Source organism: Gopherus flavomarginatus, chromosome 1 (genome assembly GCF_025201925.1).
Source record: "Gopherus flavomarginatus isolate rGopFla2 chromosome 1, rGopFla2.mat.asm, whole genome shotgun sequence".
Taxonomy (NCBI): Eukaryota; Metazoa; Chordata; order Testudines; family Testudinidae; genus Gopherus; species Gopherus flavomarginatus.
In genome coordinates this window covers 150802711-150823851 of record NC_066617.1, presented here as the reverse complement: position 1 = coordinate 150823851, position 21141 = coordinate 150802711, and the positions used below count along the sequence as shown (strand labels likewise).

The following is a 21141-nucleotide window of genomic DNA, read 5'->3' as shown; positions in this document are numbered from 1 at the left end:
AATAGATAATAAACTTTGTAATGATACTGTATAACAGACCTTTTGCATGAAGCGTGTTCCAGTTACATTATATTCACACTCATTTGCATATTTTCATAAAATCATCAACATCACAGCAGAGAAAGGGTTTTACTGCAGCACCTGGAAGCAGCTGAGTTTCATGTACAGGCTGTGGTATGAGTTCCTCCAGGTTTCTCATAAGCACAGAGGGACGTTAGTGGGTGCTCTCGATACTGGAATGGCCCAGATACGATCAAGTGATGGGGATTGCATTTCTCTTTTTATTTCTGTATTTCCAATGACATTTCTGTTTGTGATTTCGTTTTGCTTCGTATAACTGTTTTCTCAGGGATTTGATATTTAACAGGCTAACTCTAACAGCTAATAACGCGAGACTTCCAAGCAGGGCCTGGGTGAGTGGAAAAGAACTGTAAGAGATGCTGTTTTTCGACCTTGTGTTAGAAAAAAATAGAATGCAGACTGTAGCAGAAATTGCTGAGAGAAGTAAGCTATCAGAAGGGAATATGTACAAACAAAATGCAGTTGTTGATCATTACTGTATGTCACAAAAGGTATAAATGCTTGCCTTAATTGTTTATCTAAGCAAGACGTACTTCGGGAGGGGAAACTCTGCCCGTGTGTACTCTCCTGACTAACTGCAGTTGCTCAAAATAAACTGCATAATATAACATTTAACATCCCTGTGGCAGGAAGAACATCTCAACAGCCCAACACTGTATCATTTAATTTCAAAAAGGGGAACTACGCAAAAATTAGGGGGTTAATTAAACAGAAATTAAAAGGTACAGTGACTAAAGTGAAATCCCTGCAAGCTGCATGGGCGCTTTTTAAAGACACCCATAATAGACGCCCAACTTAAATGTATACCGCAATTTAAGAAACACAGTAAAAGAACTAAAAAAGAGCCACCGTGGCTTAACAACTATGTAAAAGAAGCAGTGGGAGATAAAAAGACTTCCTTTAAAAAGTAGAAGTCAAATCCTAGTGAGGTAAATAGAAAGGAGCACAAACACTGCCAAATTAAGTGTAAAAATTTAATAAGAAAAGCCAAAGAGAAGTTTGAAGAACGGCTAGCCAAAAATTCAAGAGGTAATAATAAAATGTTTTTTAAGTACATCAGAAGCAGGAAGCCTGCTAAACAACCAGTGGGGCCCCTTGATGATTGAGATACAAAAGAAGCGCTTAAAGACGATAAAGTCATTGAGGAGAAACTAAATGGATTCTTTGCGTCAGTCTTCACGGCTGAGGATCTTAGGGAGATTCCCAAACCTGAGCTGGCTTTTGTAGGTGACAAATCTGAGGAACTGTCACAGATTGAAGTGTCACTAGAGGAGGTTTTGGAATTAATTGATAAACTTAACATTAACAAGTCACCGAGACCAAATGGCATTCACCCAAGAGTTCTGAAAGAACTGAAATGAGAAGTTGCGGAACTATTAACTATGGTTTGTAACCTGTCCTTTAAATCGGCTTCTGTATCCAATGACTGGAAGTTAGCTAATGTAATGCCAATATTTAAAAAGGGCTCTAGAGGTGATCCCAGCAATTATAGACCAGTAAGTCTAACGTCGGTACCGGGCAAATTAGTTGAAACAATAGTAAAGAATAAAATTGTCAGACACATAGAAAAACATAAACTGTTGAACAATAGTCAACATGTTTTCTGTAAAGGGAAATTGTGTCTTACTAATCTATTAGAGTTCTTTGAAGGGGTCAACAAACATGTGGACAAGGGGGGTCCAGTGGACATAGTATACTTAGATTTCCAGAAAGCCTTTGACAAGGTCCCTCACCAAAGGCTCTTATGTAAATTAAGTTGTCATGGGATAAAAGGGAAGGTCCTTTCATGGATTGAGAATTGGTTAAAAGACAAGGAAAAAGGGGTAGGAATTAATGGTAAATTCTCAGAATGGAGAGGGGTAACTAGTGGTGTTCCCCAAGGGTCAGTCCTACGACCAATCCTATTCACCTTATTCATAAATGATCTGGAGAAAGGGGTAAACAGTGAGGTTGCAAAGTTTGCAGATGATACTAAACTGCTCAAGATAGTTAAGACCAAAGGAGACTATGAAGAACTTCAAAAAGAGCTCAGAAAACGAAGTGATTGAGCAACAAAATGGCAAATGAAATTGAATGTGGATAAATGTCAAGTAATGCACATTGGAAAAAATAACCCCAGCTATACGCACAATATGATGGGGGCTAATTTAGCTACAATGAGTCAGGAAAAAGATCTTGGAGTCATCGTGGATAGTTCTCTGAAGATGTTCACACAGTATGCAGAGGCGGTCAAAAAAGCAAACAGGATGTTAGGAATCATTAAAAAGGGGATAGAGAATAAAGACTGAGAATATATTATTGCCCTTATATAAATCCATGGTACGCCCACATCTCGAATACTGTGTACAGATGTGGTCTCCTCACCTCAAAAAAGATATTCTAGCACTAGAAAAGGTTCAGAAAAGGGCAACTAAGATGATTAGGGGTTTGGAGAGGGTCCCATACGAGCAAAGATTAAAGAGGCTAGGACTCTTCAGCGTAGAAAAGAGGAGACTAAGGAGGGATATGATAGAGGTATATAAAATCATGAGTGATGTTGAGAAAGTGGATAAGGAAAAGTTATTTACTTATTCTCATAATACAAGAACTAGGGGTCACCAAATGAAATTAATAGGCAGCAGGTTTAAAACAAATAAAAGGAAGTTCTTCTTCATGCAGCGCACAGTCAACTTGTGGAACTCCTTACCTGACAAGGTTGTGAAGGCTAGGACTATAACAATGCTTAAAAGGGAACTGGATAAATTCATGGTGGCTAAGTCCATAAATTGCTATTAGCCAGGATGGGTAAAGAATGGTGTCCTTAGCCTCTGTCAGAGGGTGGAGATGGATGGCAGGAGAGAGATCACTTGATCATTGCCTGTTAGGTTCACTCCCTCTGGGGCACCTGGCATTGGCCACTGTCGGTAGACAGATACTGGGCTAGATGGACCTTTGGTCTGATATGGTACGGCCGTTCTTATGTTCTTATATTAAGCTTGTCGTGCACATCTTTCCCATATCAAGGGGAAGGCGAATTATATTAATGAGCTTACATTATAGAGATCCCTGTGCACTATAAGATGATACAATTCTGAATTTATACTTCAGCAGGTGTACAAGGTTGGGGAGCTGGGAAATTGGCTGTTGTCCTCTATCTGCCCTTGAGTGGCTTAGGTAAAGCACTCAGCTAGCTTAGTTGGGTGTATGGCGCCTCCTGCTGTCCTGTTGGGTGATAACAGGGTCTGGAGAGATTGACAATCACAGCAAAGCAGTGTGAGAAGGATCTGCCTGCCTTGAGGGTTAGTGGGCACAGCGGTTTCCAGAACCCCCCAGACTGCCCCCTAGGGGTGACAACCCATCACACCCTAGATTACACAAGTCTCAGCACGTTTCTCACATCTTGTTATTTCCTGCTTCCCACCATCTGTAGCAGCTACCATCTTCCTATGCCTTTACTGCTCCTCTCCATCCAAGCAGACCCCCCACCAGCTCCGTGATAATCTCTTACCTAAGCCAGCTCCACTGCAGCCATTTATTTCCCCCTGGGAGGATGGAATGATCTGGAGTAAACGTGGACTTTATTCTGTAGCCTGTCAGGGCGAGAAGGGCAATATGAGAGAATTCAGACAAGGTTTTCGTCCATTCCACAAGCCAACTCCCCCCAGGATTTTTCTCTGCTAATGGATATTCTAGGTTCTGCCACTCTGTGAAGCACAGAGTGACCTTATTCCAGTACAGCCCTAGCCCCCTGCCACCAGGGTGTAACCCTCTGACACATGGTGAAACCCTCCCAGTAGCAGAGTCTCTCTGTTACACTTATCAAGTTTGCTGACAATACCAAGCTGAGAGGGGTTGCAAGTGCTTTGGAGGATAGGATTAAAATTCAAAATGATCTGGACAAACTGGAGAAATGGTTTGAAGTAAATAGGATGAAATTCAATAAGGACAAATGCAAAGTATACCACTTAGGAAGGAACAATCAGTTGCACACATACAAACTGGGAAATGAGTGCCTAGGAAGGAGTGCTGCGGAAAGGGTTCTGGGGGTCATAGCGGATCACAAGCTAAGTATGAGTCAACAGCTGTTGCAAAAAAAGAAAACATCATTCTGGGATATATTAGCAGGAGTACAGTAAGCAAGACACAAGAAGTCATTCTTCTGCTCTACTTCACACTAATTAGGCCACAACTGGAGTACTGTGTCCAGTTGCAGGTGCCACATTTCGGGAAAGACGTAGACAAGTTGGAGAAAGTCCAGAGAAGAGCAAAAAAAGAAAAAAAAAAGATTAAAGATCTAGAGAACATGACCTATGAGGGAAGATTGAAAAAACTGTGTTTGTTTAGTCTGGAGAAGAGAAGCTTGAGAGGGGACATGATCACAGTTTTCAAGTACATAAAAGCTTGTTACAAAGATGTGGGAGAAAAATTGTTCTTCTTAACCTCTGAGGATAGGATGAGAAGCAATGGGCTTAAATTGCAGCAAGGGTGGTTTAGGACGGAGATTAGGAAAAAAAAAAACTTCCTAACTGTCAGAGTTGTTAAGTACTGGAATAAATTGCCTAGGGAAGCAACAAAGAGTCCTGTGGCACCTTATAGACTAACAGACATTTTGAAGCATGAGCTTTCGTGGGTGAATACCCACTTCGTCGGATGCCCACTTTGCCTACGGAGTCTCCATCACTGGGGATTTTTAAGAGCAGGCTGGACAAACACCAGTCAGGGATTGTCTAAGATAATACTAAGTCCTCCCTTGAGTGCAGGCGACTGAACTAGGTGACCTTTCAAGGTCCCTTCCAGTTCTATGATTCTATCAGTCAAAGGCCAGAGAAGAGCGGAATCAAAGGAGTCACTCCGGGGATTCTTCCTGTCATTGTCCCCAAGGCAGCTCTCTCAGGTTTACAAAGTTGTTGGAAGCTCCAGCCTTTATACAGTCTCTCCTAGGAGTGCCCCTTTCATGGGCTGGGCCTAGTTTTAGCTTTTGACAAGCATGACCCTGGGGGCTCTGAGACTGGGCCTTCTTGCCTCAGCACATCTTGTTTCTTTCTGTGTCTCCCCAGCGAGTCCAAATGAGTAGAGCCGCCCACTGCCTCAGACCAATGGCCCATCTAGCTCAGTGGCCAATGCCAGGTGCTTCAGAGGGAAAGAACACAACAGGTGACCATCAAGTGATCCATCCCCTGTTACCCATTCCCAGCTTCTGGCAAACAGAGGCTAGAGACACCATCCCTGCCTGTGACACTGGCAGATGAAGTGTTAGCTCTTGCAAAAGCCCCCATGTCTTAACTGAACATGGACAAATGCATAGCTGGAATCAGTCTGGCTCACCTGTGTTAGTATTGTTAAAAACAGGTATTAGGATTATAAGAATGTGTTTAGACTTCATTGAACACTTGTGAGTTGCTGCCTGGGATAATATCTGACTAGTTGTATCTTGAGCCTCTGTGACTCCGTAAATCACCAGAGGAGAGAGACTTTACCTATGTGAAGTGCTGATTGGCAACAGAATCCATTACATCCTGTCTGGCAGGAAAGGTCCATCAACACCAGATGGACTATTACGGGATGTTAAAGAAGACAAAAGATTGTTGTTGTGCTCTTGACTTCCCATAGCTGAGTTTACAGTTCAGAGCACATGGCAGGAAGGAGATAAAAAAAACCCATACAGAAATGTAGTGAGGCGATGTAGCTCCCTGCCTCCCCAGAGAGGGAAGAGCCCATCTGTAGGCCGAGTGAGCGAAGCTAGGGAGCGCTGAGTCTGCCCCTCAGTGGGTCAGGTGGCAACCCAGAACTATAAAGTCTGGCCCTCAGAGCTCAGTAGGAGCCCAGCCACCAGAGAGAACAGACGTCTCTAGTGGCGCCCATGACTGGGAAATCCCCACGGCCTAAGGTGGCCGCCCAGACTGGCCGGACTGGCCCTGCACCTGCTATCCAGAGGAGTTGCCGGACCAGCCCTGCGCCTGCTATCTGGAGGAGTTGCCAGAATGGCCCTGCACCCACTATCCGGAGGTGTTGCCAGGCCTGCCAATCAACCCCTGCCCTGAAGAACCCAGGCTCCTGGATCCCCCAGAGGCCAACACCAAAATCCAGGTAGGGCCCGAGGGGGAGTGTGGAAGTAGCCCAGGGACAGCCGATCCCAGTCCGGCTGCAGCATTACCAGAGCCTATGTCAGTGTGTTGTGGCCAGGATCCCCAGTGACTATGCAGCGGGCCTTCTGCTGCTGCTAGGGCCCTGGGCTGGGGCGCAGTGGAGTGGGAGGGCCTGCGTCCCCCCTGCCACCCAACTCTTGGGTGGCAGACTCCCCCTCTCCCTGGCCTGAGGAGGCTGGGACCTATTGTTACTGCTCAGACCCGCCTGAGGGTCTGAGCCCCTGACTCAGTGTTTGTTGCCCCTCCCTGAGCCAGGGCCTGGCTGACCAGGTTTCTGCCGGTTACAGCAAGGGCTACCGAGGGAGACCCCAAGGCTGGACTAATTCCCCGGGATCAACTGTGGGTAGTGAGCCAATGTGGCTCCCCGCCACCCCAGAGAGGGTAGAGCCCTGGCGAACCCTTGTACAAGAAGGAACTGATTATCTGTATGCTGCTTGGACTCTGGGGGGCAGAGTTTCTAAGCATAAGGAAGAGATCCCCAGCTGCTTAGCCTGGGTTAGTCGTAAGGAAGATATAGGGCAACTCCAGCAGAGCATGGTGGCTGTGGGCACGGGTAGCAGTTCTGGAGCTGGACCTCTGTCCCCTCCAGGTCCCATGGAAAATGGCTCTGGAAGCATCAAGTGGGTCCATCACTGCAGGGGAAGGTTGGGGTAGTGTCTGAGATCAGGGTGAGAATTGGAGGGGGGTCCATACTCAAGAATGGGGAATGGAATTCACCTCCCCACCCCTCTGCAGAGCCCAGCAACTAGGGATTTATCCAGTGAAGTGAATTTCACTCTGGATGACTTTGAGCCAGCCACTGAAAGATCCTTGTTCCACACTGGCCACAGGAGTTTACTAGTACTCCCTCCCCAGACTCCTGGGGACAGCCAGGGATAATTAGTGGGTTATGGGAATTAGAGGATGAAAATTTACTAAGAACAATGATATTTGTGTGTTTATTATTAAATCCCCAGACACCCACCAATCCCCATCCTCCTTCCAATGAGCTATAAATATCTAAGGGACTTAGCTATTGATCCTGCAGTCAGTTCCTGCCCTTTCCCACTTTCTAAAGCAGCACTTTTAAGAACAGGTCAGGGAAATATGCAAATACTTTGAATCAAATTCCAGAAGCTGCTGAGCACGGAGAAGTTAAAATGAAACTAAGGTTTCGTTTCTCCAAGGACCTAGCCCCTAGTGCATAATAACAGACACTCCCCAGAAATCTGAAATGGCCACTTCATAACTGATAAAATGTTATTAATCTGTTCACTTCTGGGAATTACCAATAAGAGAAACAACCCAGTGAAGGTGATATCCTGAGGAAAAGATCTCATGTGTCTTTAGATCATACCGATTTGTAATCTGGAACTTTATACACTAAAATGCCTAATTCATAGACCTACGGCAATTGCCTGGTGTCACTACAGGGCAGAATTAAGGTTAGGTGCCTTAGTTGTGAATTCCCATCCCCTAGCACATTGCAGTTGCTGTTAAGTGGGTTTGACAAAATTCATTTTGTCTATTTCTTTCTTTTAATTTCAATAGATAGCGATATTTGTTTTTAAATCCTTTTTTCAATGTTTACAATTTCAATGTTCAGAGCTGTGGGAAGTTATGGGGGTCATCAGACAATTATTTAATAACAGTAACTGTTGAGATTCCACAAGCCAAATCATATAACTCTTCAAAGAGAAATTGTCAATGTCACACGCAAAATATACAGCGTAAATATCCTTAAACCAAACTCGACTTTGATGGTGAGACCTCATCTGGAATACTGTGTGCAGTTCTAGTCTCCCATGTTTAAGAAGGATGAATTCAAACTGAAACAGGTTCAGAGACGGGCTACTAGGATGATCCGAGGAATGGAAAACCTGTCTTATGAAAGGAGACTCAAAGAGCTTGGCTTGTTTAGCCTAACCAAAAGAAGGTTGAGGGAGGATGATTGCTCTTTATAAATATATCAGAGGGATTAATATTAGGGAGGGAGAGGAATTATTTAAGCTTAGTACCAATGTGGACACAAGAACAAATGGGTATAAACTGGACACTAGGAAGTTTAGACTTGAAATTAGATGAAGGTTTCTAACCATTAGAAGAGTGAAGTTCTGGAACAGCCTTCCAAGGGAAGTAGTGGGGGCAAAAGACATATCTGGCTTTAAGACTAAGCTTGATAAGCTTATGGAAGGGATGGTATGATGGGATAGCCTAATTTTGGCAATTGATCTTTGACTATCAGCAGGTAAGTATGCTCAGTGGTCTGTGATGGGATGTTAGATGTGATGGGATCTGAGTTACTGCAGAGAGTTCTTTGCTGGGTGCTGGTAGGTGAGTCTTGCCCACATGCTCAGGGTTTAACTGATCGCCATATTTGGGGTCAGGAAGAAATTTTCCTCCAGGGCAGATTGGCAGAGGCCCTGGAGGTTTTTCGCCTTCCTCTGCAGCGCAGGGCACGGGTCACTTGCTGGAGGATTCTCTGTAGCTTGAGGTCTTCAAACCACTATCTGAAGACTTCAATAACTCAGACATAGGTTAGGGGTTGTTATAGAAGTGGATGGGTAAGATTCTGTGGCCTGGATTGTGCAGGAGGTCAGACTAGATGATCATAATGGTCCCTTCTGACCTTAAAGTCTATGAGATTTTCTCCAGAAGCATTTCTGTATATTACCTATATAAATATTTTTTCATCTGTGTGTGTGTACAGTGAAATCAACATTTACTGCAATTTATTCATAAAAATCCAATCCTTTCAAGCATAATTTTAAGTAATGAAGTACTTGAATTCTTTCACTTCCTAGACTAGAATGTGTCATTTCAGGATAATTACACTCTCCTTGTGATGTATTTTACTCTCAGTACTGTAACCCCCTCGTGATGTAGCTCCTGTCTGGGAGCTCTGCTGAAGCCAGTGGTATTATGATCAGGTGACACACTGACATGAGCAGGCACATATGGGGGAGAGTGGAGGATGAGGTAACATGGAGGCTACCAGAGTTGAACATGGCCCTAAGAGCAAATGCCCTCTCAGCCTCTCCTCTTTCCCACCTCCCAGAGTCAGTAATTCTGATAAATCTTTCCCTGAAATCTAAATAGCTCTAGTATGAGACAGTGATTAACGCAGGTACCTTAGGGGCTGCAGTGCCAACCCCCTGCCTGGATGAGGAGGGTGAAGAATTGCAGTAGAAATGGGTTAGGCTGGGAGAGGGCACAGCTGATGTGGGACTGGGAGTTGAGTTGACCAAGAGGCCGGAACTCATAGGGGGTTTGGGAGAAGAAGTCAACAGGACTGGGTAGAGGCATTGCAGTGTATTTTCTCCATTAACCATTCTGCCATGTATTTAATTTAGAAACTTTTCATTCACATCTAAACACCTTGGAGCTAAGCTGGGTTGATGCAGTTTCACTTACAGTGGTGCAGTTTTAATTGGGTGCTTAATCAGATGCTTATGCAACACAAAGCAGTCAATAATTGGTGTGCTTTCATTAATTAACTTGACTGTGCTGTGCATCGCTTTTAAAAAAAGATGGTGTGAGGGAGTGTCAAAATTTTAGGCATTAAGAAATGGTAAGTAGGTGTCAGTTCATTTCTCATGCGTTTATCTCCTAATTTTAATTTCAGTTTTGAATCAGTATTAATACCATGTTGTTTTAATAGCAGTAGGGTCCATTTGTATAATTGTTTGCAAGATTTCATTGGATATTGTGAACCAGCTGTCTTCTCCTTTTATTTTGAGATTCCTAAATACAATCCAGTAAACCACTCCTGAACAACTGCAAGCCCTGAAGGTGACATGTTCCTTAGAGAGCAAACACCTGACGAGCCCTTTTGCCCTAAAAAGTGCATTTGGCTCTTTGTCATTGCTTTATCCACCCCACCAGAAAATGCTATAGGTAACCAGGTCATTACAGCAGACCTTCACTAGGTATTGTTCTACCAGCTATGTGCCAACATTCAAATGGTTCTGTTTGTTTTAGCTTTCATTCAGCTTTGCAATTATTAGATCCCATTTAAAAACTGGAACTGAAATAACCGAAGCAAGTTAAGATGAGAGTGACATCGGGCATAGGCAGAGGTAAAACAATAAATGGAAAGAACTGACTATGCAAAAAGGAACATCGCAAACTATCGGAGTCCCAGACCCCCATCCAGCTGAACCCACCCCAACCAGGCATATCAAGCTGGGTCCCTGAAAAATCGCCCATCCTGTCTGGCAGCGAATGCTGCGTGTTCCAGGCAGAGCTATGGTGTGTGCGTCTGCTCTGCTGACATGCTGCTTTGGTACGGAATGAACCACGGCCACAGGGAGCAGAGACATGGACTCCTACGAAACACAATCCCAGATACACCTCCAAAGCCACATCCTCCTGCCTCCCCACTGTCTGCCATCCCTTCCCCCACCTCCACATGGCCATTCTCAGGCTATTGCTAAGTTTCTTCCAGCCTTCAGCACTATAAATAAATAAAACATGGTGTTACAAAAGGTAGCTTGTGCCAGAGAAACCTGATCTGGACGTCAGTAAAGTTTTTGATACAGTTCCACATGGGAAACTATTCGTTAAATTGGAGAAGACGGAGATTAATATGAGAACCAAAAGGTCAATAAAGAATTGGTTAAAGGGGAGTCTACAAAGGGGTCATACTGAACAGTGAGTTGTCAGGCTGGAGGGAGGTTACTGGTGGAGTTCTTCAGATCAGTCTTGGGACCAATCTTACTCAACACCTTCATTAGTGATCTTGGCACAAGAAGTGGGAGTGTGACACAAAGCCGGGAGGGATTGCCAATATGGAGGAGGACAGGAAAATCATACAAGAAAATCTGCACGTCCTTGAAAGCTGGAGTAATAGAAATGGGATGAAAATTAACAGTGCACAAATTCTAGTTGTTAGTCCCCAAGTGCATAATTTTGCAATAAGATGGGGATTTGTCAATTGGAAGTGACAGAGGAGGAGACTGGTTGATCACAGGATAATTACGAGCTGCCAATGTGATGCGGCCGTGAAATAGTTTAATGCGGTCCTAGGATACATCAGGCGAGGTATTTCCAGCAGACACATGAAAGGGTTAGTACTGTTATACAAGGCACTGATGAGACCTCATCTGAAATACACCTCTACCATCTGGTCTTAAAGTCTGAGAGTCTATAAACTGTGCCTTGTGCTGCACAGACACTGATGGAGATCAGGGCCCCATTGTGCAGCACATGGCAGAGAACCTGACTGAAATCAGCACCCCCATTCTGCTGGACACTGCACAGACAGAGAGGGACAGTCCTTGCCCCAAAGAGATCACAATCCAAGTAGACAATGGGTAGGAAGAAAACACAGAGGGGCTGTGACTTCCCCAAGGTCACCAAGCAGGTAAGGGACAGAGCCAGGAACAGACCCCGTTAATGCCAGAGCCACATCACCTGCAGCTTGGAAAGGTCCCCAGACCCCATTGTATTAGGCTGCAGGAAGAGGTGGTTTGTCCATGGATGCACAGGCTGTCTTGGCAGGGCAGCTCAGCTGCAGTCCCGGCACACAGCTGGGGTGTGTGTCCTGGGTCAGGAGAAGTCAGTGTCCAGTCCTGTGGGGCTGTGCTCCTGGCTCATACCTCCAGCACTCACTGCTGCCCCTCCCTTACCAGTTGCACTGTTCAGCCAGCCCCAGGCCTCTGTGAGGTCACTGCCCCCTCTCCTCTATCCCTTGCAAGCCTTCAAACAGGGACATAGTGCACTAGTGTAAATTCTGTCTGTACTAAGGGTTTGCACCAGTGCCTAAAACACCAGTGTGGCAGAGACCTTCAGTGCCCAAAACAGCAGTATGGTGGCACTAGAACTGGGATCTATTTCTAGCTCTGTCACAGACAGCCTGGGTGACCTGGGACACGTCAGTGTTTCTCCTCCTAACTTTAGTCTCTTTACCCAGCTGCCCACTCACTGGGGTCTCCTCTCTCTCCAGAGCTGCTCACCACTAAAACCAGTGTGGGTGTCACCAGAGCTAAGGCAGTTCAGCTCTGGAATAGTCTTACAAGGGGGGCTGTGGAGTCTCTTTCCCTGGAAGTTTTTAAGGACAGGTAGGACAAAGCTCTGTCAGGGATAATTGACATATACTTGGTCCAGCCTCAGCAGAGAAAGCTGGACTTGATGACATCTTGAAGTCCTATCTAGCCCTACAATTCTAGGATGCGATGCAATATATACATATAAAAACACAACATACAGAATAAAACCCACCACAACATAATGTCAGGCAATTCGGGGGTGGGGGGGGAAGCAACCTAAACTCTACGGCATAAAATGACAATACAAAGGAAAAGAAAACACCACAATGCAAACTAATACACCCTAGGATGAAATTACACAATGAAAAGGAGCTCAGCTCATACCAACACAACACAGGCACCAAACATGCTGAGGCAAAACAATGTACCATAAAACTGCAACACAACATGGTGCGATCACAGTTCCAAAAGGCACCATGCAAAACAGCTCAGTGTAGAACAGGACACAGCACAAAACAGAATTATTTTAGTGTAGGCCTGGAAGGGATCTTGAGAGGTCGTCTACTCCAGCTCTCTGTGCTGAGGCAGGACTAAGTATCCCTAGACATTCCCAGACTGGTGTATCTCTAACCTGGTCTTAAAAACCTCCAATGAAGGAAATTCCATAACCTCCCTTGGAAGCCAATGCAAGGCAAACACAGACCAAAACAATGCTGTACACACACATGCTGGGCTTGGGGTTAAGGGGAGAGGCAAGAATTCAAACAATCTGGGTTCAGTTCCCAGTTTTTCCCCAAATTCTCTGTCACTGTGGGCATGTCTACACTGCAGTCAGACACTGGCGGCTGGCCCGCACCTGCTGACTTAGGCTCACACGGCTCAGGCTGTGGGGCTGTTTAATTGTGGTGTCCATGTTCTGCCTGGGGCTGCAGCCCAAGGTCTGGCACCCTCCTACCTCGCAGGGTCCTACAGCCTGGCTCCAGTCCGAGCCCAGACATCTACACGGCAATTAACCAGCCCCTTTGCCTGAGCCCTGTGAGCCTGAGTCAGCTGGCATGGGCCAGCTGGGGGGGTTTAATGGCAGGGCAGAGATACCCTTGGTGTCTGTTCAGCACCTGTCACAATGGGGACCCTGATCTTGGTCAGTGTCTGTGCAGAACCCTGGCCAACAGGGGGTCTGAGCTTAGTTGGGGCTCTGCAACTGCCGGCATTACAGGATCCCTGATTTTGTTTAGAGCCCCTGCAGCAACTGGCAAAATGTGGAGCCAGGATCTCTGTCAGAGTCTGTGCAGTGCCCAGTACAGTGGCGGGGCGTGATCTGGGTCAGGATAAGTGCAATGCCAGACCCAACGGGGACACAGATTTTAGTCGAGGTCTCTGAAGTGCCCAGCACAATGGATGCAGCAGTTTGGGTCGCAGTCGTGCACTGCCTGGCACAAGGAGGGGCCCTGATCTCAGTTCAGGTCTCAGTTTTACCTGGCACAACAGTGGGGTCTGATCTCACCTGTGGTCTCTGCACCACGTGGCAGAACAGGGCCCAGATCTCAGTTGGGGTCTCTGCAGCGCCTGGCAGAACAGGGCCACACTCAGTATGATAAGAGCCCTGATCTTAGGCAGACACCTGGAGAGAGAAGTGGGAAGATTTTCGAGAATTTGATATCAGTATTTCAGAACTGAGGAGAAAATGAGGCACAAACTAAGTATTTGCCAATATAAGGGACAAGCATCAACATGTGGGGAGATTTTATGTCACCATTCAAGAGAAAAGATGGGAAATTTGAGGGGATTATACAGTGATATTGAATCAACAACTGAATGGGATGGATTCCTCTGCCTCACACTCACAGGGCCAGCAGGGAGCCCTGGGTGATGTGATTTCCACAGGGGAAAGGAATGGGGCTGGAGTCAGAAGGCCGCTGGTAGTGGGGTCTGCGAATGTGACTAGCAGGCGCGGGGGGAGGAGGGTGTCATGGCGTAAATCCCCAATCTGAACCTTAGAGTCCAAAAAATGGGGTACCAGCATTAACTCCTCTAAGCTTAATTACCAGCTTAGATCTAATAGGCTGCCACCAACCAGGACTTACAGTGCCTGGTACACTCTGGTCCCCCCAAAACCTTCCCTGGAGACCCCAAGACCCAGATCCCCTGGATCTTGACACAAGGAAGGTAAACCCTTTCCCCCACCGTTGCCTCTCCCAGGCTTCCCCTCCCTGGGTTACCCTGGAAGATCACTGTGATTCAAACTCCTTGAATTTTAAAGCACAGAGGAATTCCACCTCCACCCCTCCTCTTTCCCACCAATTCCCTGGTGAGTACCGACTCAATTTCCTTTGAGCCTTAACAAGGGGAAAATCAATCAGGTCTTTTAAAAAGAAAACTTTTAATAAAAGAAAGAAAGAGTAAAGATCATCTCTGTAAATTCAAGATGGTATATTACGGGGTCTTTCAGTTTATAGACACTAGAGAGAAGCCTCCCCCCAGCAAAAATACAATTTAAAATACTTCCAGCAAAATACACCTTTGCAAATACAGAAAACAATCAAAAGACTAAACTCGCCTTTTTCCTGGTACTTACTAAAATTAGAACAGAAGAGATTTTTTCAGAAAGATTGGAGGAATCTGCTTACATGTCTGGTCCCTCTCAGAACCCAGAGAGAACACGGACAAAGAACACACAAACAAAGACTTCCCTCCACCAAGATTTGAAAGTATCTTGTCTCCTGATTGGTCCTCTGGTCAGGTGTTCCAGGTTCACTGTTTGTTAACCCTTTACAGGTGAAAGAGACATTAACCCTTAACTATCTGTTTATGACAGGGGGGAAGGGGGGGGGCTGCTGGGTTGCGCAGGGTGCGGGGTAGCTGGACTGGGAAACCTGGGGCTGGGCCATCTCCCAAGGGGGACGTTTGCTCCTCCCTCCCCTTCCTGGGCCTTCCCGTGCCCTGTTGTCAGCAGAGAATGGCCTCCCCCAAGCCCAGCCCAGAGGTGTCCCTGTCTCAGGGCTCCCCCAGCCTCTGCCTATTAACCCTCTGTCCAGTTCAGAAATCAGTCAGGGGAACCATTTCCCACCTACACAAGTGTTGCAGGGGGGCAACAGTTGGGGTTCGTTTGCCCGGTGTGCGTATCCCTAATGACCACACCGGAGTGGAGAAGCAAGTCTCTTTATTTGAAATCAAATAAGGTGCAGGGAGATACAAAATCTCAAATCATGCACAGATTACTATCCTTTTTCCCTACCTTATATACTCTACTTGTTTACAGAGATGTTCACAGGTTCTACGATTGATCATTTACAATTTATTAACTACTGGATCCTTTAATTAACTACATCCTCTTCCCACAATACAGAACCCGCTTTGATTAATCACATCTTATACCATGAACAAAGGAACAAAAGAAAAAATAATAAATGAACACATGTACTCATGCTAGCTTCAAAGGAACATATTGATTAGCCCGGGGGGGGGGGGCAATCCGAGGGCAATCGTAGGCCTGAGAATGTAAACTTTTGACCCCACGCCATATTGCCAGTTACTTGGAGCCTTGCCCCCCCCCAACAATCCCCCCTTTGAGAATACTCAAAGGCCTTTCATTGAGTTTTCTCATATTCATTACTTAGAATAAGGTTAAAGGGCAAGCCACCCGATGCTGGCAGCGAGACCGCCCTAAGGGGGTACATTTCTGTTGGCTGACGAAGAGCAGAAAGACAACTTTTACAGCATGGCAATCCTATCTGAAGGCGATGCTGGTTTGTATAGGGCTTAGGATTTGAGATAGAGCCAAACTGAGACAGCTGTCCATCTGTCAACTAAACATTGAAAGTAGCAAGTTTAGTATAGTTGTGAATTTCTTGCAAGGGCATAGCCACCCCCACAAAACAAGTAGTAAATACAGACCCTAAAATGTAACCGCTCCCTACACAAAAGTGGGAGGAATTAGAGGCTGTGACAGCTAAAAGGGCCCACCAGTTATTTTCCGGGACACGAAAGGGTGAAGAGGCCAGCTGTCCAGAAACAATAAACACCCATACGAGTATTCAAAATATGGCCAAATTAGAATTATTTGCGTTTAAATAATAACTTGAGTCCCAAATTTTCCAATGTTCCGGTTTCGGTAGGCTGAACAGTCCACTGCTCAGGGTCCGGATTCTGCGGTGGAGGTACAGCTTTCAGTCGGGAGTAGTAAATCCAGCTCTTGTTTCCTCTACTTTAGCTGCCGTGTGGGAAACCAGTAAGACGAGATAGGGTCGTTTCCACTTTTCCAGGAGGTGTTCGTCCTTCCAGGTACGGAGGAGGATGAAGTCACCAGGCTGTAGGGAATGGACAGGTGCATCTAAAGGGAGTGGCTGAGAGTCCCTCATGTACCTGTGAAGGGAACATAAAACAGCAGACAGAGAACACGTATACTGAGACAAATATTCACACCCAACCTCCCATTCCCCTAGCAGGATCAGGGTACCATTCATAGGCCATGCCCTTCCAAACATAATCTCGAAGGGGCTAAGACCAATTCTACCCTTAGGAAGAGCCCAAATGCAGAGTAAAACCAAAGGTAGGGCATCAGGCCACTTTTATGATGCTTCCCGACATATTTTGGCTAGGTGCCTTTTGACTGTTTGATTAGTGCGTTCCACCACTACACTGGCCTGTGGCCTCCAAGGGGTGTGAAGTTTCCAGTTGAGCTGGAGGATATCCGAGACATTCTGGACAATCTTTGAGGTGAAGTGTGTTCCCTGGTCAGACTCCATCCATCGAGGCAGGCCAAATCTAGGAAAAATCTCTTTAACAAGTTTAAGAACCACAGTCTTAGCAGTGTTATTTCTGCAGGGAAAAGCTTCTGGCCACCCACTGAAACGATCCACCAGGACAAGGAGGTATCTATACCCCTGGGCTCGAGGAAGTTCGGTGAAGTCAATTTGCCACACTAGCCCGGGGCCCAGAGTGGGTTCTAGGGCAGCTGGTATAACTGTATTGCCTGGTTGAGGATTATTTTTCTGGCAAGTAAGGCACTCGGCAGATATCTGGGACGCTACGGGCCGAAGTCCTGAGGTGATGAAATACTTTTGTGTGAGCTGAGTCAAAGCTTCCCTGCCCGCATGAGAGGTCTGGTGTAGTTTTTGTAATACTGGTCGCATCATACACCTTGGTAACAGGACCTTTCCCTCTGTGGAACGGGGAACCATCCTTTTTCCTCCTGAAGCCCAAGAGATTCAGCCCACTCTAACTCTTCACTCATATACTGCGGTGTAGGGAGGTCCCCTAGCGATGGAATCAAGGCATGGAGATGGACACCCTCGGCTAGTCCCGGTTCTAAAGTGGCGGCCCGCCTGGCTTTTCTATCCGCCCTAGCGTTGCCTCGGTTAATATTGTGATCCTCCTTTTGATAAGCCTTGCAATGCATTACTGCTACCTCTAAGGGGAGCTGTACGGCTTCCAAAAGCGGAAGAATTTGTAACTCGTGCTTGACCGGGGAACCCTGAGCCCTCAGTAATCCCCTTTGTTTCCACAGATCTGCGTGGGCATGCAGCACACCAAAAGCATATTTAGAGTTCGTGAAGATATTAACTCTTTTCCCTTTTGACAAATCAAGCGCACGAGTTAAAGCCACTATTTCAGCTAGCTGGGCTGAGGTCCCGAGGGGGCAGGCTTTTTGCCTCCACAGTTTCATGGAGAGACACAACAGCATAGCCTGCCCTTCTTAGTCCATTTACAACAGTGCTACTGCCGTCCGTGTACCACTCAAAGTCTGCGTTAGGGAGAGGTTGATCCTTTAAATCCTGACGGCTGGAATACTGGGCATCTATAACCTCCAAGCAGTCATGTTCTTGGCCCTCTGTTTCTGGCAGCAGGGTGGCTGGGTTAAGGGAGGGGCAAGCCTGCAGGGTAACTTCGGGGTTCTCTAAGAGCTTAGCCTGATACCTGGCTACCCGAGCTTGGGTGAGCCAGAGACCCCCCCTTTGTGTCCAGTAAGGCTTGAATCATATGAGGAGTATGCACTTGCACAGCCCCCCCCACACCCCCAAGTCAGTTTTTCTGCTTTCTCTAACACCAGAGCTGTAGCTGCAACTGCCCGTAAGCATGCCGGCCACCTTATAGCAACCTGATCCAATTGTTTGGAGAAATAAGCCACTGGACATTTCCAAGAGCCCAATAACTGTGTAAGTAGTCCCAGGGCCACCCCTTTTCTTTCATGTACATACAATTGAAAGGGCTTAGAAAGATCGGGCAGACCCAGGGCTGGGGCTTCCATCGGTTTTCTTTTTATTAAGGTAAAGGCATTATTTGCCTCTGTTATCCAGTAAAATGGTTCCTGATCGGTCCCCTTAACACATTCGTACAGGGGCTTAGCTAGAGGTCCAAAATCTGGAATCCACATTCAGCAAAATCCTGCCATTCCCAGGAATGCTCTAAGCTGCTTGCGATTTCGGGGAGTAGAGACCTGACAGATGGCCTCAAGACTCTCCCTTGAGAGCTGGCATTCCCCTTATCTGATCTGGAAGCCTAGGTAACGTACTTCAGCGAGGGCAATTTGGGCTTTATTTCTTGACACACGGTACCCCCGCAGCCCGAGAAAGTTTAAAAGACTTACGGTTGCCTTGAGACATACTTCTAGTCCCACTGCTGCTATTAATAGATCATCAACGTACAGAAGGACTTTGTTCTCATTTTCCCATTCTTCCAAGTCCCGAGATAAAGCTTGGCCGAAGAGAGTGGGGGAGTTCTTAAATCCTTGTGCCAGCACCATCCAACACAGCTGCCTTTTATTCCTGTTTGCGTTTTCCCATTCGAAGGAGAAAATTTCCTGGGACTGGGAGTCCACCAGAATCGTGAAGAAGGCGTCCTTTAAATCAAGAACTGAGAAACATGAATACTGTCCCCCCACAGAGGCTAGCAGCGTAACCCATGCTTTAGCTAAAACCTGGTCCCGCTCCACCTCAGAGAGGAGAGTTTGTAAAAGTACTTGGCAGTCATCCCAGTCAGGTTTATGACTAACCAAACAGCCTTCAAAAACTGAGATAAATCGGGAGGGGTTGGTTGAGAATTCCCCTGCCTGCGCTTTAAAAGCTGCCAGATCCACAGGATTAAAAGGAATATGGGTGTACACCTGCATAGTGGTTGCTTCCTGAGTACCCGTAGCATTGCGAGTAATTTGGGTTTCAGTAATCAAAGGGTACAAACCTGTGGAGGGCTCAATTGGCTGGGCTGAGGGGACTTTGTCACCATACGGTGGGCGTGCTGTGGCCAAATATGACCCCGCTTCTGCTATTACAGTGGATAATGAGTTTGGAACATGTTCACAACTCTTTCCTGAGCCTGCTGGAACCAAATTACACTGCTTCAAAATATCTGTTCTGTTCCATAACGACGTAAATATCTGACCATACATATGCTCATTCCATTTACCAGTTCGCTGACAAAATAAGAAGTTGGAGGATCGTATTATAATTAATCGAACCCTCCGGTGGCCACCGTTCCTGGTCCTCCAGCTGGTATTGAGGCCAGTCTATTGCACAATATCTTTTTAGTTTACCTTTAGTTAGTGGATCCATTCCAAAGATTTTCCAGTTAACCAGAATGCATTCTAAAGGCGTGCATGCTACCTTATCCTTTGACTGTCCCTGTCCCATTCCTTACAGGGAGACCCTGGGCGTCCCCAGGTCCTAACAGGTGAAAGATTAAACCCTTTAAATTAAATCCTACCTTATCCCCAAGACCGGTTCCTCACCGTCGCTCAGGACCAAAGCTTCTCCACCTTCTGGGCCACCGTTGTGCCTCCCAGGGTTGACCGTACCAGACTTCGCCAAGGTCCCTGGTGAAAGCACAGGTGCGCGCTGGGCATCAGCGACTGTCTCAATCCATCGGCCACCAGAGAGGGTCCAGGCAAGGCTAATTTTCAGCCTCAGACCTCCTGGCTGGCTCGCCAAAGCTGTTGCGGGGGGGCAACAGTTGGGGTTCATTTGCCCAGTGTGCGTATCCCCAATGACCACACCAGAGTGGAGAAGCAAGTCTCTTTATTTGAAATCAGATAAGGTGTAGGGAGATACAAAATCTCAAATCATGCACAGATTACTATCCTTTTTCCCTACCTTATATACCCTACCTGTTTACAGAGATGTTCACAGGTGCTACAATCGATCATTTACAATTTATTAACTACCGGATCCTTTAATTAACTACATCCTCTTCCCACAATACAGAACCCCCTTTGATTAATCACATCTTATACCATAAACAAAGGAACAAAAGAAAAATAATGAATGAACACATGTACTCATGCTAGCTTCAAAGGAACATATTGATTAGCCCGGGGGGAGGGGTGGCAATCGTAGGCCTGAGAATGTAAACTTTTGACCCCACACCATATTGCCAGTTACTTGGAGCCTTGCCCCCCTCAACACAAGGACAAATCACTGCAGGTAAAAATGGGGGGGAAACACCCCAAACCTGAGATTTTGTTGGTGTCACTAAGCATAACCCTACGTTACTCGGGAGGGTGGAAGGCCACAAGAGTATGGAGCCTTCCTGGTTTTAGGCCTCAGCAGACAAGAGTCCCTCCATGTTTGAACTTTAATCGACCTAAAAGGCCAGGTGTAATAGCCGTTATCAGTTGCAACAGTTCTAACTGGTCTAAAGCAAGTAATTGCTACAAGGGGAGGAAGGAGAAGGAGGGAGGGGGAAGACAAAGAAGTGTGTGTGAGAAAAGAAAAGAATGTTGCAGCCGGACAGAAGAGGGAGGGGAAACGGGGGATTGCTAGTCAGTGAGAAAAGGTCTCATGGATATAAAGGAACAGACTGCTTGTTTTAGGTGTGCTTGATCAGAGTCAATCTCCCTGCACCGCTTTGAATCTCAAATAAACTTGGTTTGCTTCTCCACCCTGGTGTGTTTATTGGCGCGGCACACCAGGCGACGGACCCCCCCACTGTTGCTTGGCCTCAGGCAGTTATCTGCCGGCAACAGTTCTTGGCGC

General features: G+C 46.4%; 1 pseudogene; it reads right to left on the bottom strand.

Moving 5' to 3' along the window:
- Positions 1 to 16039: 16039 nt before the first annotated feature.
- LOC127046785 (uncharacterized) lies at positions 16040 to 20250 on the bottom strand (annotated as a pseudogene).
- Positions 20251 to 21141: the final 891 nt, after the last annotated feature.